Source organism: Nilaparvata lugens, chromosome 9, assembly GCF_014356525.2.
Source record: "Nilaparvata lugens isolate BPH chromosome 9, ASM1435652v1, whole genome shotgun sequence".
In the NCBI taxonomy this organism is placed as follows: domain Eukaryota; kingdom Metazoa; phylum Arthropoda; class Insecta; order Hemiptera; family Delphacidae; genus Nilaparvata; species Nilaparvata lugens.
Genome location: NC_052512.1, coordinates 36,602,254 through 36,619,410, shown reverse-complemented (window position 1 = coordinate 36,619,410; position 17,157 = coordinate 36,602,254). Strand labels below are relative to the sequence as shown.

Genomic DNA, 17,157 nt, shown 5'->3' with positions numbered 1-17,157 from the left:
TAGAGATTATGGTTCATTAACCTTACACTAAATGATGAAGAAGGAGAAGAAGAAGAAGAAGAAGAAGAAGAAGAAGAATAAAGAAGAAGCAGAAGAAGAAGAAGAAGAAGAAGTAGTAGTAGAATATAAAACTCTGAGTTCGTGAAACAGTGGAAAAAATGTGTTATAAGGAATGTAAATTGTGTTATTACCTGTAGCATTGAGTGTCAACCTGTTTGTATCCAAAATAAAATATGCATCGATTTGTAAATGCTTCACCGAACTAGGTCATCAATTGAATATTATATATAACTATCTAGTTGTCTTGAACAGTTGTTTTTGTACGTGTCTTTGAAATGAATAATTTGTTCCAGATAGGTACTATAAAATTTTAACCACCACAATAATTGTACTGTCAGTAGTATAATGAATAAATTATTTATTTCTAGACTAATAAATTAATCAGTTTCAATATGATTTTGACAATGTTGATATCCTACTTTAAGAAATTCTTAAACACGTTGATTTTTTTCCAATAATATTTTCAATTAAAATCTTGCAGCAGTCTGGCTAGTTAGCAGAATATTTATGGCACAACCACAATAAATATCGGGGTACGCAAAGTTAGTAGTTTGTCAACTAACCTTGGGGGTACCGATCATCGCTCGAAACCAAATGCTTAGGCAAATGAAAATTTGGAAGTAAACTAGTGACCCCATGTGTTGAACTCACTCATGAAATGTTTTATTGTAATTTTTGAAACCCGCAACTTTTAAGAAACTTTTCCATACAAAGTTGGTGAAAATCATGGAAACGGCTAAATATTTGTTTTACAAGAATAATTTGAAGTGGATTTTATTGGGGATTCTATTATTATTATCATCATTATTGTGGATGATGCCCACATGAGCTGTTTTCTTGTGCGTGGGTAATGGAAAGTGCGTTGGTGAATTGATGAGATGATCAAACGTCCATGCCATTGGAGGTATTCGAACTCACCAACCAGTCGGTGCTAGCAGACCGAAATTTGTAACGCTCCTTAGTACTAGACCAACCCGGCCTGCAAAAATTATTTGAAATCAATAGCTACTCTTAAAAAATTACTCTGTCGCTTCAACATTTTTGTCCCTCACATCAATACAAATTCATTTTTTCAAATGAGAAAGTGGTCATGTGATACATGATTTCGATACAGAGTTCTAAGAGAAAATGAATGGCGAAAAACGCACATTAATATCTCAAACTGTTCCAGTTTGTTAAAGTTGTGAATTATTATGTTGTATATTAACCAGCTGAAATCATGTGTCAGTGCATAAAATCAGTGCACAGACTGTCTGTGTGACAGCTCCCAAATAGCGTCAGCTCATGTAATGAATACCTACTCCAGCTGACTTACTGATAAATCACCAGAAAAAGAACGAGGGAGTCGTTGAATTTTGCTGTCAAGAGTCGAAAGGACTTGATCTGTAAAAAGAGTCAAAGAATATTTGTTCAAGATTTGAAGCCCGAGTCTACTTAGAGTGACAATAATAGAGAATGCCAAAATCATGGCTTAACGAACCAATGGAATCAAACCACGCCTCCAAACTCCCCATACTCTCTTCTGATTGGTGGATTGGAGTACCCTGGTGTAGTTATCAATTCTGCCGCTTGGTGGCACCAGTAGTCTATACCTCGGTTACATTCCATAACATTCCTGAGCCTACGCCTAGCTCCGAACGAGAGAAAGAGAGATTTGATCATTCTAGATTTCTTTATTCTTGTAAAAGAGAGATTAGATTAGATTTATTTATTTATGTATGTTACAATAATTGCTGCCTTATACACTAATTTACATCAAATGACTGTAATTATTAAACGAATTTTACAAAGTATAAAAAATTAATCAATAAGAATACAGATTAAATGCAATTAGAATAACGATAATATAGAATTGTAATGAAACTTCATAAATCGGTGGTGTTTCAATAAATAATTGTCGATTCTCTAAGAAGGATATAAAATGATATCCTTCCCATCAACACACGAGAGAGAGGGAGATTGATTGTGACTAAATCAGATTGAAGTTCTTTATTCATATGAGCCACAATATATATATTCTGGACCAATACATACACACTGATTCACAATGACTAATATGGCTACTACTACAATATTTACTACCACTATACATACACTATACTGTACATACTACTATAGTATGGCTAATACTAAATTCATCGAAATTTACTAAGTATAAGAAAATATCAATCAGAAAAAAGATTGAATGCACTTTTAATATCAGAAATATAATATTAAAATGTAGCTACATAAATCGGCGGTATTTTTACAATAATTATAAATAATTAATAATTTTATGGAATTATTCTATAAAATAAAGAGGGGGTGAGAGAGTAAGAGTGAGATAGTGATGAAGGGCGAGTGAGAAGATGAAAGAGAGAGAGAGAAGACGAAAGAGAGATAAGGAGGGAGAGAGAAGACGGAAGAGAGAGAAGAAGCGAGATAGAAGAAGGAGAGAGAGAAGAAGGGAGAGAGAGAAGACGGAAGAGAGAGACGAAGCGAGAGAGAAGATGGAAGAGAGAGGCGAAGGGAGAGAGAGAAGTTTGGAAGAGAGAGAAGACGTAAGAGCGTGAAGAAGGGAGAGAGAAGTAGGGAGAGAGAAAATGGAAGAGAGTGAAGAAGTGAGAGAGAGAGTGATCAGATCACTATTCATGACTCTATTCATGTAAGTTACAAGAGAGAATAAGAGTGAGTGAGAGATAAGAGTGATGGAAAAGAAACTTTTCATAGACATGATTATATTTTTGACTTATGGAATTATTATATTTGAGAGAAGAAGTAAAATGTGGGATGAAGAAGAACCAGTTGTAAAGGTATCAATGATACATTTATTTGCGAGGAGAAGGAGAACTAAATACATGACAATGAAAGAGTCATTGAGAAGAGGAAAGAGAGAGAGTGAGAGAGAAACAAAGAACTAAGGATAATTGTAGAACTACAATAACCAGTGGGAGAGGAATGAAGAATACATTTATTTTCAAGAGGAAGGAGAATTGAGAAAATACAAGGCAATGAGAGGAGAGAAGAGAGAGATTGAGAGAGATTGAGAGAGAGTGAGAACTTCGAAGAACGTGTGGAACCAGAAGAACCAATGCGAGAGGAATAGAGGATGAATTCATTTGCAAGAAGGAAGACTGTAGAATAAGGAGAACTGAGGAAATAAAAGCCAATAAGAGGGTTCAAGAGCGAGAGAGAGAGAGAGAACTATGAATAATGTTGTAGACAGATAGAGAGAAATAGTATCTTATGATATATGAGATATATAATATCTTAGATATGATTGAGAGAGGAGGGTACAACAAAGAGAAGTAATAAGGGAGACAATTACAAGTGGGAAAGAAGGAAATGAAAGAAAAACGAGTGGGACAAGGACAGCAATAGCGTGATGCGTGCAAGCAAGAGAGTGGATGTATCGATCGGCTTTAGTTCATCAATCGTCCGCTACCGTTTCGCGAGCAGCACTGTCGGCCTGGTTCAATGTTTGGGAGGGGGAATGGTAGGGTTGGCTCGCAGGGGGTGAAAATTTTCCGAGCTGACAACCAACTAAAACAGACTAGCTTGTGAGTGCAGTGTGTGAGGGTGGACAAGGCGTTCAAGGCAGGACTTGTTCTATTAATCACACAAAAACTGTTCATTTAACTAAAATAATCAACTCTCAACGTGCAATCAGTTGACGTTAACTCAACGCAAAGGTGTGTAGTTGGAAAGGATAGTTACAAGTTCAAAAAAAAGACTCTTGTTAACGAGGTCAAATTTGTGTTGCTAGCGAACACCTTGCTAAAATCAACGAAACCACTGTATTTATTATCAAGTGCTTCTCACAAGTAAAAGCTTCTCTCATTAATAAGTAACTACTAGTTTTCAACTCAATATAAAAAAGTGAACTATAATTGTGGGGTTCCCACTTCTAGCACCCTTTTCCTTGTGGTGAACTGCAAGGTAACGTTTTAGGCCCATTGTGTTTCTCACTAGACACATACTAGGTCCAGTGTAAGTTCCACAAGGGGACCTGATCGGGTTTGAACTCCTAGAGTTCCTGTAGTTTTTCCCTCAGCAAGGTTCCTTTCAAGCCTCATTTTGCTACAAATTTGTTCGCCGTAACTTTTGCAAAGTAGTTTAGTTGTACACGCCAATCATAGTGCCGTCCTTCGGTTTAGTTTTTTGTTGGTAATTAGCTTTTGTAACCGTCCGCGTTCGTGGTGGTGTTAGTTGCTAGGCACTACCAAGGAAGCAACCAAGGAAGCGGAAGCAACCAAGACGCGTTGTACACCAAGGAGCAACGGAGCAATTCAATACTTGTGAGCTGTCACATTTCGGCCAAAAACCAGGTAAGGTTCTATAACAAATTTCTCTCTCAAAAAGGCTTCATCCACCATAATTATCACCTATGTCATTCACCTATTTCCAGTACAGTATTAGTGGATAGAAGTAGAAATATTTACATTATTATTAAACGACAATCCAAATTAAATGCTGTAATTCACCCCGAAGACTTCTGCTACTGCAAATATTGACAACAGGATAAACAGCTAGATGAAAATTCGATGAGCGCTACTCAACATTAATTTTTGTATAATAGCGCTCATCGAATTTCCATCTAATTGTTTACCCTGTTGTCGATATTCGCAGTAGCAGGAGTCTTCGGGGTGAATTACAGCATTTAATTTGGATTTTCGTTTGATAATAATAAATAATTCATTAGCATTCGAATAATTGCAATATCTCAGTAATTTCCATCTGTAGAAATATTTTCATAGACCAATAAATACAAGTAAATTTAGGCCACGTCACAATTGAATGAATTATTAAATTATATATATATATATATATATATATATATATATATATATATATAATCAAAGTGATTGAAATTTCATACGAACATCAGAAGAGTTTATGTTCCATAGAAAAACATGAAGGACTATTAGCGATTTAAAGTCAGTGGAGTGATCCGTGGTCTAGTGGACAGAGTGCTTGCGTAGCAGCACAGAGAGAGCCCGGGTCCAATCCCTCTCATAACCAAAAGTTTTTTAACCAGATCACTCCCGTGTTATCGGATGGGCACGTTAAACTGTCGGTCCCGGCTGAAGTATGACAGTCGTAAGGCCCATTGACGGCTTAAATTATATATTCAGGCGGTGGGACCTTCCCGCAAGGGACTCCCCCCACCAACAAAAGCCATACGAATTTACTTTAAAGTCAGTGGAAAAATAAAGACACTAAGTCTCTTTTTCCAAAGCCTTCTATAGTAGATTGGATGATTCAACTCCTCCCAGTATATCAAATATAATTATAGTGAGGAGGACGTTGTAGTGGAAGTATCTGAATATCATTGGTGTTGCTATCCTTGTCTATATCATTCAACAAAAACGATAGCGCTACCCTTTTCTAGCTCCGCAACGTAGCCAGATCGTTTATTTATTACACAGCTTTCACATAAATGCATTTGGTAGAGCAAAGCTCTATTGATGTATAAAAAGTCAAACTTAAATATAAATGGAAACAGTGAAGAATGAATGAGAAATATATCAATTCATCATAATATCACTTCAACAATGTAGAATAATATCAGGTATTTAATCTCAATCATGAATGTTCATCATAATTCCATTAAAAATATATCTTCTTGACGATTAAAATACAATTGATTATTTTAAACAAAATGAACTTCTATGGTGTAGCGAATCGTAGATCGCTACTAAACCTCAAGAGGGAAGAGTAAAAGCGGCTGAAAGGCGATTCTCAAGGAAAACAAAAGGATGTTATCAAAAAGATGACATCTATACTATAATAAAGGAAAAAACTGGCTTATACACGTACGGGATAGGAAAATTATGTTAGACGCATTATCACGTCTGGACTACTGGACTGATTTACTTGAAATTATGCATCTGGATCCTTAACTAACCAAGGATGGCTAAGGGTCTATTCTCAATTCTTCTAGATTTCATAAAGTCAAGTTTTCAGTTTGGCAAGTTTTTAATTTGTCATGCTTCAAGTTGTTGTATGGAGAGAGTTGAACATTTCTTTTAAAAGGGAAATTAGAAGATAGGTAAGATTGGGATCCTATCCGAAAAAAATAACCGATTATCTGTCGCATCAAAATTTTTTTCTTTGAATCCAAGTTCATATTTTAAATTGGAAGGTGATACCTGATACAGACTTTCAAGAGAAACTGAATGGCGAAACCCGCACCGAGGATGGTTATAGGCCTATTTTCAATTCTTCAAGATTTCATTACGTCATGTTTTCAGTTTGTCAAGTTTTAAAATAGATCTCGGAGCACGGGATACCTACCAGTCAGAAATAGAGATATTCGTTCAGAGCTCAAAGTCTACTTACTGGGAGGGATTGTTTACCAGCAAAGTTGTTTCTGGAAGGAGCACGTGACAGGGCATTCTTGCGATGGAGAATTCCACTACAAACCATGTCTTATAATACCTTAAAAAGGTCTTTAATAATACCATTTAAGAGATGGCAATAGAATTTCACTTATTGAAATAAGTAAAGTAAATTCGTATGACTTTTGTTGGTCAGGAGTCCGTAGTGGGAAGGTTCCACTCCTCCTGAATATATCATCTGCCGTCAGTGGGCCTTACTTATTAAAATGATTATTAATTAACACTTTATATGAATATCAATATTGTGAGTCGGAACAGACAATTATGCTTCATCCTTGAAGGCAAGAATAAGAAAAAGAAGAAAGAAGAATGATGATGATAACAGGAGGAGGAAGAGGAGAAGAAGAAGAAGAAGAAGAAGAAGAAGAAGAAGAAGAAGAAGAAGAAGAAGAAGAGAAGAAGAAGAAGAAGAAGAAGAAGAAGAAGAAGAAGAAGAAGAAGAAAAAATGAAAAGTTAATATTGCAGCTGTTTTACCGTTATAAGTTATCCTTGATAAGAGGCAGTTGCAAGGCAGAGATCCGGCAACGCTGTTCTCCTATTTTTCTCCACTACCATTATAACGTGGCCTGATTACTGTATTTATAATTTATTTTGATATAAGTGTCCAATCAGACTTTTTATCATATTTTCACTAGATATTATTTTGAAACTGTAACTTTAATAATCAAGCCGGTTACACACACATCGATTTTCTTTCGTACGAGTTTTGCCGTCCTCATGAATTCAGAAACCAGATTGAACAGAACTTGACAAACATCATTTCTGTTCAATCTGATAGAAGGACGGCTAAAAATAGTAAGTGAATCGTTAGTTAAGGTGCGTACAGACTTTCGCTCTGCTCCGCAACCGAACGTCACTCCAGCAGAGCGATTGATGATCGACCGGGGAGCAACAGTGGTTCGACCGGGGAACGCGAGAAGATCTAACATCTTCCATAACGTTCATGATGGGTGCGTGGGCGGTGCGACTGTGGTTCGATGGTGGTACGAGGGCGGTACGAGGGCGGTACGAGGGAGGAGCGTGCTCGGTGCTGGTTGGAAGCGCGAATATGTGTACGCAGCTTAAGAATGACCATAAAAATTCCAATTTTCAAACATCATGTTTTACCTATAAAGTTTTTTATCCTAACACTCCCGTAAACGTTATAAGAAGTTGATGACAGAGCGCTGAGTGAACTGTATGGTTCCAACATGCCAACCATCGAGAGAAACTATGGATTTTCTGAAGCAGACCTTCTCTGGACGCCTCGTTTCGTTGTGTCATGATGTGGAGTGGAATCTTCCGTAATTATGACTTTTTCATGGGCCAGACGAATTCATACATGCAAAAACGCGTTCACTTGAAACCCTGAGTGAGGAAATAACATAATCAATTCGAGCGATATCTCGGGTAACGCTTCAGAGGATTTTGGACAACTTCTCACAATGTCTACAGAAGTGAATTTTTTTTTTGAAATTGAAATTTATTCACAACACTGACATATTTTACAAATATTTGTACAATGCAATTATTATATACAAACAGTATCATGATGGAAAAAGGAAAAGAACTTCAGTAGCTTAACAGCTGTGGTTGTAGACTATTGTTATTGTACATACATTACATTGTTATGTAATACATAAGTGTATGGACAAAAACGGAAGCCAACAAACTAATTTTATTTTTCTTACGTGAACAATTCGACTGCTATTTTTCTCTCTAATTATTTGAATGACAATCTAACGCCCCGAACACACATTATCGTTTCTACTTTCCTTGCCCTATTACCATAGGTAAGGAAAGTATTGCTTTCCGAAAAAAATTAAGGTACCCCAATTTCTAATGTAGCCTATTATAAGCCCCATGAGCTTACATAATAGGACATGATAACATTCCTCTTTCATGAGACAATTTTGTTCTTCAACAAACTTAATCTGTAAAATGGTTCCAACTCTATGTGCTCAAAATGTGGTCTATCGATCAAATCTTCCGCCTGAAAAGAGCTTTAATCTTGAAACTAGAATACACTCACAATACATATATATCCATTCAAATTACCAGTGATAAGTATGCGTAGTCTACTTATTAGTAATAAGTACTAATTGGTAACAAGTAATAAGTACAGGTGCTTCACAACGGAACTCCTTCGTTGTGTTAGAGATCACGCTCAATAAGAACAATAAGTTATTTACATTTCACAATTTCAACTTTCCGTTTTGTTGTTTTGTTGTTATAGATAGATAGATAGATAGATATATTTCTCGATCCATGAAACATCTATAGATGCATGAGATCAATCCATCAGTTGTCGATATCCATCATGAATGGAAACGGATTGCCACACATACATTGAGACAATACTTCCAGAGCCCTTCTCCCATCTCCCTTCTTCTTATTCTTCTTCTTCTGCTCTGGAACTCTCTCATATCTAGAATAGCTTCTACTATTGTTTGAGCTTTTTTCTATTCTCTATTCTCTCACTTTTTCTGTTTGGTCTTCCTTGACCAATCTTTTTCTTCTTTCTTTTCTAATTTCTTGGGTGGACAAGGCTCATCAGTTTGGTTAAATCAACTTGTTTAGGGAAGTAAACCTTATAAAAATCCTGTGAGTTCAAGTGCAGCAATATGCCGTCCCCACCATTGAACTTGAACTGCGCAGCGCTCGTAACGCGGCCAGGGGATCTTTCACTTACTGGTAAACTTCAAACAGCCTCGGATGGGACCGGAACAACGAATAATAAAAATGGACTACCAAAGAAAAAACTATTTGGAATCACGGAAACAATGAATTTTGCAACATGAAAGGTGAGAGGAGTGAATTAGAAGGAGGTGGAGCTGATGCAAGAGTTGAAACAGCATAATATATACACCTGGCTGTGATAACGGAGACTAAGAAGAAGCTGAAGGGAACAAAAGATTGAATAGAGTACATTGAAATATGGAGTGGAGTAGATCAAAATAGGAGAGCTTGCGTTGGAGTGATTGTCTTGGTTCATCAGAGATGGAAAATAGAATAGAGAGTTACTCCTTTGTTAGTGAAAGAATAAAAAGGGTCCGATTCAAGATGGACAAAGGTTACTTGACTCGATTAGGTACATATGCTCCTGGATAAGGCAAAAAAGAGGCTACGATGGGATTCTATGAAGAATTACAGAAACAGTTGACCGCATGCAACGAAGCAGAATATGTAATTGTAACTGGAGATTTGAATGTTCGAGTAGGGAACCAGCCGACGATTCCACAGGTTGTAGGAACATTTGGGGAATATCACCTGAACGAGAATGGTAGACAGTTGTGAGACTTTGCACATTAAACGAGCTGAAGATCACAACTTGATTTTCAGAAAGAAGGATGTACATAATTATTATGCCTGGACAAGGAGAGGATACATATTTCTAATTGACTATGTGATTATGAACAAGAAACTGTTCGGACAGGTCCAGGATACCAGAGTGTATCACTGTGGTAGTGATGTGGCCAGTGACCATTTCCTCGTGGTTTCAAAAATCAATTTGTGGGCAAGATGTAGGAAGGAGAGTAAACCAGAGGGGAGAAGAAAGTATTCAAAGTGTATCTTTTGCAAACCGAGAGTATAAGAATTTTATATCAGACAAGACTAACACAAAGGCTCACAAAGACAAGACCAACAGCATTAACAGAAAAACATCAGAGACACTATCAAGGAAGTAGCCTATGAAATACCTGTTAGAAAAAATGGTTAAGAGACGAAAATGTTTGAAAATTTGGAACGAAGAGATTCCTCAAGCTATTGCAGACAAGAAAAAAGCATTCAAATAACTCCTGCAGTCACCAACAGACCACACGGAAGACAGTTATCGGCTTACACGTAATATAGCGAAAACAACTGTTGAGAAAGCACATTGTTACGTAATAATCATCCTATACTATTAAAGGAGCAATTTCTGTTTATATGTTTTGCTATTTAAATTTTTAGATATTTGGATGTTTAGATGTTTAGATGTTTAGATGTTTGGATGTTCAGATGTTTAGATGTTTAGATGTTTAGATGTTTAGATGTTTAGATGTCTAGATGTTTAGATGTTTAGAAGTTTAGATGTTTATATGTTTGTATTTCACCGGATTTCGAAAACGGCTCTAACGATTCTCACGAAAATCAGAGCATTGTAGAATTATAATAAAAAAATTCTATTGCACTAGGTCTCATCCCTGGAAAAACTCGCTGAAGGACATTGAAAGGATAATTATTATTCATCCTTGGAAAAACAGCTGATAATAATTATTTCGTCATCTGTTGATGATGAAAGTGAGTGAGCGAGTTCATGTGTGTGGGACTGTGTCAAAATTATGACTCAGCTGTTGAGCTTTTGTAATCATTCAATCAGGTACTTTGTGCCGGTTGCGAAAAAGCCGGGTTATTTTCAATCCTGATTAATTACAGTAGATCCATCTTTTTGAAATGGTCTTCTCTGATTTGGTTCACGTGGAATTAATCAGGATTAAAATTTAACCGCCTTTTGTGCAACCGGGCCTTTGTGAGGGAAATTTTTGCATTCCTCTGGGAATCAATCTCAATTTACTGTGATTAGATAGAACATTTCTGTATGAGCTATGAATGTTATTATAATCTCTTTTTCAAATAAACTTTTAATGCTTTTGTACTCCAGAGTGAAGCTCGGTCTGATTAGTTAATAGCCTACTTATTTTGTATCGTTCTTCTATTACTTCACACTTATCTACCACGCTTTTGGCGATAAACAATTTGAACCTGCATAATTCCCCACAACAATTTTGGCAGCAAGAGCCTCCAGTATCAAATAATAAATCCAAAGAGGAAGAACTTTGTGATGAACATTTCACTGCTATTCATTTTCGTGAACAATCAGAACGATTTTGTGTCAGATTACCCTTAAAACCAGATCATCCTCCACTTGGACAATCTAAAGATATTGCCGAGATTTATTGGAGAGGAGATTTCAAAGCTCAACCCCAATTCCAGACCTCATACTCGGACTTCATGATTGAAAATAGCTCTTCTGATCATATGGTAAAGGTCCATTCTACTGATTTGACAACACCACATTATCCTCACCCACATCATGGAGCTCATCAAGGAGCACTACACCACTTTCTGACATTGGAGAGTGCAAACCTCTGTCACCCGTTGCAGTCGTTGTCACTGATCCTCAAGAATGGGATCTCCTCACTAAATTTTCTCACTTCAGTAAATTACAACGTGTGATGGCATATATTCTGCGATGTATCTTCAATCTACAACAGTTACAAAAGAGAAGTGGATCTCTTACCGCTAATGATCTGACAACGGCCAAGCTGACTACCTTCAAGCTACTCCAATCTTCAGCTTTCAAAGATGACCTTGAAACACTGAGAAATAGCGAGGATAAGCCTTTGTCAATGGCACTACGTCGACTCTTTCCTATCATTGATAAGGAAGGAATTCTGCGAGTTGGAGGGCGCCTCAACAACTATCACTCATCTGAAGATGTTCACACCAGGCCACTTCTTGATTGGTTCACCCCTAGTTGCTGTTCCTGAGGAAAGTCACCATACCACACTCAATCGCCTCAACCATTGGAAGCTGATTCAGGCCTTCCACCAACGCTTATGTAAACGCTGGCAGCTGGAATACTTCCACAGCCTACATCAACGTGTGAAATGGACTAAAGCCACAGCCAACCTGCAGATCGGTGATCTAGTTCTGATTCATCAGCCTACACCATCTCTCACTTGGCCGCTGGCAAAAATTGTTGATGTATCTCCTGAGGACACAGCATGGAAGATTAACTATGCCTGCACATAAGGCCTCCCTCTTCCAATATCTCATTAATTCTCTAGTTAAGCTTGACATCTGTAAATATATTTTTTTTGTTAGTTTTCAATTTTTGTAATATCACAAGATGTGATAATTGTATACTATTGTTTGTTAATTGAATCCTAGGAGGATTCAATGCCCCCGGTATGTTACGTAATAATCATTCTGAATTAATAGCCCACTTATTTTGTACCAGTTTCATATTTTAGGGCCACACGTCCGCCAACAATATAATTATTATTTTAATAAGTCATCGTAATCTTCTCATAGTACGCCTGCGGTGCTATTACTCCGGGGCTCTAGTCGTGGAGCCTCTGCCCGGGACGGACCTCTGTCCGTGGTAAGTAGGCCTAGTACAGCTAGTCTCTTGCTCGCCTCTGCAAGATGCAGTCGGTCACACCCTACCTGTTGTAATGCTTCGTTCAAACCTCTCCCCCAAAGTCGCTACACAGTATTTCCTTATTTGTTAAAAAACCTCATTTAGTTTAGACCTCGTTATCCTCGTTTATACCTCAAGACCAGTGAAAGTGTCCAGTGCTCGTGAACTGTGCGTATTCTTTCCATGGCCATGGACGCGAATTCAGGTAAATCATCGGAAAACATCGAACTTCAACAATGACTTAAGGTACTGTGAACTATGTTTATTATTTCATGTTTCATTTTTAATATTCCTTTGTTTCAATATATCTCTCATTGCTTGAGCTGATATCAAGCTGGTCCTTCGGAAATTTGATTCATAGTTCTACGATTCTAATCATTACTATATTCTAAAAACATTATTCTTCTCTCGTCCTCAAAACCAATAACAAACATACATAAAGATTCATGGCAACTTTAACATTCAAGGATGACCTTCATGGCAGGCAGGAAGTTGCTTAGGAATGGATGAGACACCTCAATAGTATGGTCAAAGAAATGGCTGAGATAAAAAATGTGAGCAAAAATTAATGAATTGAACACTACAAATAGCTGTGCTATAATCAAAATTTGCCAGTCATGGATAGTATTGACCAGTAGATGGATCCAGTGAGTGATGTTAATCTCAAAAGCATTGATGATTTGGAAGAAGCCCTCAATCAAATCAAAGATAGGAAGGCAACTGGGGTGGATCTGCTGAATATGGAGCTTTTAAACTATGGCTGAACATTATTGAAATTTCGACTGCTTCATTTAATCAACATTTGCTGGACATCACGTTATGTGCCTGAGGGGTGGAGAAAAGCTTAAGTAATATCTCCATTCAAGAAGGGAAGCAGAAAAGACCCGAATAATTATAGAGTTATATGCTTGTTGAGCAATGTCTATAAATAGTACAGCAGAATTCTGAACAATAGACTTCGGCGAATCAATGATGCACTTTTATTAGAGGAGCAGGCTAGTTTCAGAAAGGGCCGATCATGTATGGACGATGATTTCTTATTGAAACAGATCATAGCAAAAGAGTAGAATTCAATTTAGAGATACACCTTGCATCCGTGGACTACGAAAAAACGTTTGTTGAAGTCAATTGTCAATTACTGTTGGATAAGTTGATCAAACGAGGTTTCCCAATTCATCTAGTCAAAGTCGTTAAGAGTTTGTACAGCTTAGTTTAGTTTAATTTTGTCACATAAAGCTGTTACACAAGGCTAGACAAAAATAATCCTAGACTGCTCAGGCTCCCAGTCAGAGGGAATTGTTATCAATGTTGGTTTGAGGTAGGGTTGTCCTCTATCACTAGCACTCTTCAATATTTATGCGGACGACCTTTGTAGGAAGTGGAAGCAACAAATTCACCCAGGTGTACAACTAACACACAATATTGCTGTCAATCCATTATGGTTTGCAGATGATCAAGTAATATTGCAGGAATCAGAGGACAAACTGCAAAGAGCTATGAACCAACTCCATCTCCTCAGAATATAATATTGATATTTCCTTCCACAAAAAAAGTAATGGCGTTTCTGAGGTAGTCTGCAATACGTTCTAAAATATTTCTCAACAACAGAATACTGGAACAGGTATCACATTTCAAATATTTGGGATGTGGTATCAAATATACGAGGAAGATCATGACTTGAATACAAAAATTAACAGATTTCAGTACATATGCGGAACTATTGAAAGAACTCTGAATAATAAAGTCCGAAAAGAGCCGTCCCTACACTTTTGTATGGCTCTGAAACCTGTGTACCAAAGAGGAGGGAATGGAGCACGTTACATGCGGCCGAAATAAGGTTTTTTTAGGTCAGTGAAAGGATGGATCAGAGAGGACAGGCTTTATAATATTGAATTAGTAGAGAGCTCAATGTGATCTCTTTACCTCAACGAGTTGATAAGAATCGACAACAGTGGAGAGAAAATGTTGAGAGAATGGAAAACAGAAAAATCCTCAAAGCTGTCATTGCTTGCAAGCCAGGTGGGAGGAGAAGTATTGCAGACCAAGATGACATTGAAACAATTGAAATACGGGCTTCTGTTGTTACACATTATCAATCTCATGAAAACTCTGCTGTAATTGGCCGAGCCCAGACACGCCCAGGTACCGGTATCCAAATATGGTCATGAGAAATGTTCTTATTTGATATAACGTACGTACATCAAATATATAAGGGAAAAATAATTTCACTATAAATTTTAGTGGCATAAATTTTGAGAGGAAATATCGATGAAAACGATCTATTGAGAAACTGATACAAATGGAAAATTTGATTTCAGCTCGTCAAATTTTTGGGCATCATGATTCTGTTGCAGGCTCATACACAGTCATATACACTGTTACACACTGTAGTGAGTTCTAAGTTATAAGGGCAGTGAAGAAAGATAGGAGAACAGCGTTGCCGATCTTCTGCTTTGCCACTGCCTTCTATAGAGGATAGCTGATACTATATGTAATGTAATATTAACTGTTCAAAAGTATCAATTATGCTATGTTTTATTCGTCGAGGAAACATATTTTTATGATTTTGAATAAATGAATGTTCATGCTTTTTTTATTTATTTATTCCTCATGTATCACAAAGTAAATCAATGTACGAAATATTTCATTTTGAAAGTTACCATCCCACACATGATCTTAACATGTGTTTAAAATTTTATTAATTAAAGTAACAAACTCACCAAAAATAAACACAGTCATCGAAAACGGGCTCAAAGAATTATTTTGTGTAGGAATAAAAGTTGTGAAAACGAAAATGAACAGAAGTTTATAAAGTAAGTTGAGAGAATCTTATTTCAAAATATAAGGTATTCTACATTTTGGGGGCTCGTCTGGATTGAATTGAACGGGAAGTGTTTTGTGAAAAAATAAAGTGAAGATATTAAAAAAATTTAAGTGAAGATAAAAAAATGTGATTTGATAAAAATATCAGAAGAACTCAATATCAATCTTCCTATCAACCAAAGAGTGGTACAAATAAGTAGATTGATTACCGAATCAGAAGGCTTACAAGAGATACAAGTGATTGAAGTCAATGTTCTTGTAACCTGGTTTGACTGTTTTAAAAATTTTATGGATTTTAAAACAATATTTTATTACTTTGAATTTCTCTGTTTGATTGATGAAGAATGATTTCAATCAAATAGACAAATTAGGAATTCATGACTCGATGCAATAATGGAATAAGTTGAGAATGATCTGACTGATTGTGAAAAGGTTTCAAATATTAAAAGTTATTCAATGACAATGTCAAGATGAGAAGGGCATTCCTATCTCTCGACCTAGAGTATCAAAGATGAAAGCAACAGACCGTCGGAAGCAACATTTTTTGGTGCCTCAAGGAAGTCACCCATAGGGTTTGTGCACAGGTGCCTAGGGTGTGCAGGTTACGACATGCATTAGTGTATGCATAAGTGAGAAAAAATTAGGAGCAAGTGAGGGTGTCACTAGCTCGAATGGGACTCCCCTCAATCCTCAGCATGTAGCTGAGAGGAAGCATAGCTGTCTGGAACAGCAGTAGCACGACTGTCTGGCAGGGAGGAAACGTGGCTTGTCTGGAACTTCAGACATTGACAGGGAAGAAGCAGGGCTGTCCGAAACTGCAGAGGCATGGGTATCTGGAAGAGAGGAAGTGTGTCTGTTTTAAAGCATAGCTGAGCGGAGTATTGTTTGATTTAGAGGTTTGAGGAAACATTGGTGGGGACGCGATGGAGCCAACAAGGTTTAGGATCAAATGCTGCTATACCCAATTGTTCAAGTTTCATTGATAATCAGGAGTATCCAAATTATTTGTTTTATTTAGTGAAGGGGAATGTGTGGCTTGAGGGCAAGCCAACTTATCATTATTGCCGAATTGTAGGAAATATTCCATTTTGGAAGTAAGTTATCATCACACACATGATCTTAACATGTGTTTGAAATGGTATCAATTAATGTAACAAACTCACCAAAAGTCAGAAATGGGCTCAAAAAATTATGTTGTGTGAAAAAGAAAGTTGTGAAAACGAAAATGAATAGAAGTTTATAAAGTAAGTTGAGAGAATATTATTTCAAAATATAAGGTACTCTACATCAATGAATATAGTATACAATACACACTGCAATAATCAAATTAATGTACAAAATCAAATATTGGGAAATAATTCCCCAAAATAGGAAGCTCGAGCTTGGCGGGAAGGAGCCAGCCAAACTTAGGTAGATTGTGTTTAAGTATTTTGTTTATAAACTATAATTCTCAATTGTTGAAAAACGACCTGGCAACGTTTTGGAGCTAGAAAAGGACACGGATATCTGCTTTGTCGAATGATAGGAATGGATAGCAATACCAATGTTGAACAAAAAATACTACCATTATAACGCAAACCTCACTATCGGGAGTAGACTGCGGTACTCAAAATAGCGATAGACTGCCATTCCGTGAGCAATTCCAAACTGGCGATAATAAATAATAATGTAATTGGGCTCACCTATGGAGTGAATATGCAAATATGTGTGGGGGCGTTTGTTGG

At 36.9% G+C, this 17,157-nt stretch overlaps 1 protein-coding gene across 1 annotated transcript in view; it reads left to right on the top strand.

Annotated features, from left to right (window-relative positions):
* Positions 1 to 3,601: 3,601 nt before the first annotated feature.
* Positions 3,602 to 17,157, top strand: part of LOC111053236 (sodium channel protein para) — a 265,185-nt gene continuing 251,629 nt past the window's right edge. Inside the window, exon 1 of the mRNA XM_039435819.1 lies at positions 3,602 to 4,367. The gene's annotated coding sequence lies outside the window, so the exon portion shown is untranslated. The remainder of the gene's footprint in view (positions 4,368 to 17,157) is intronic.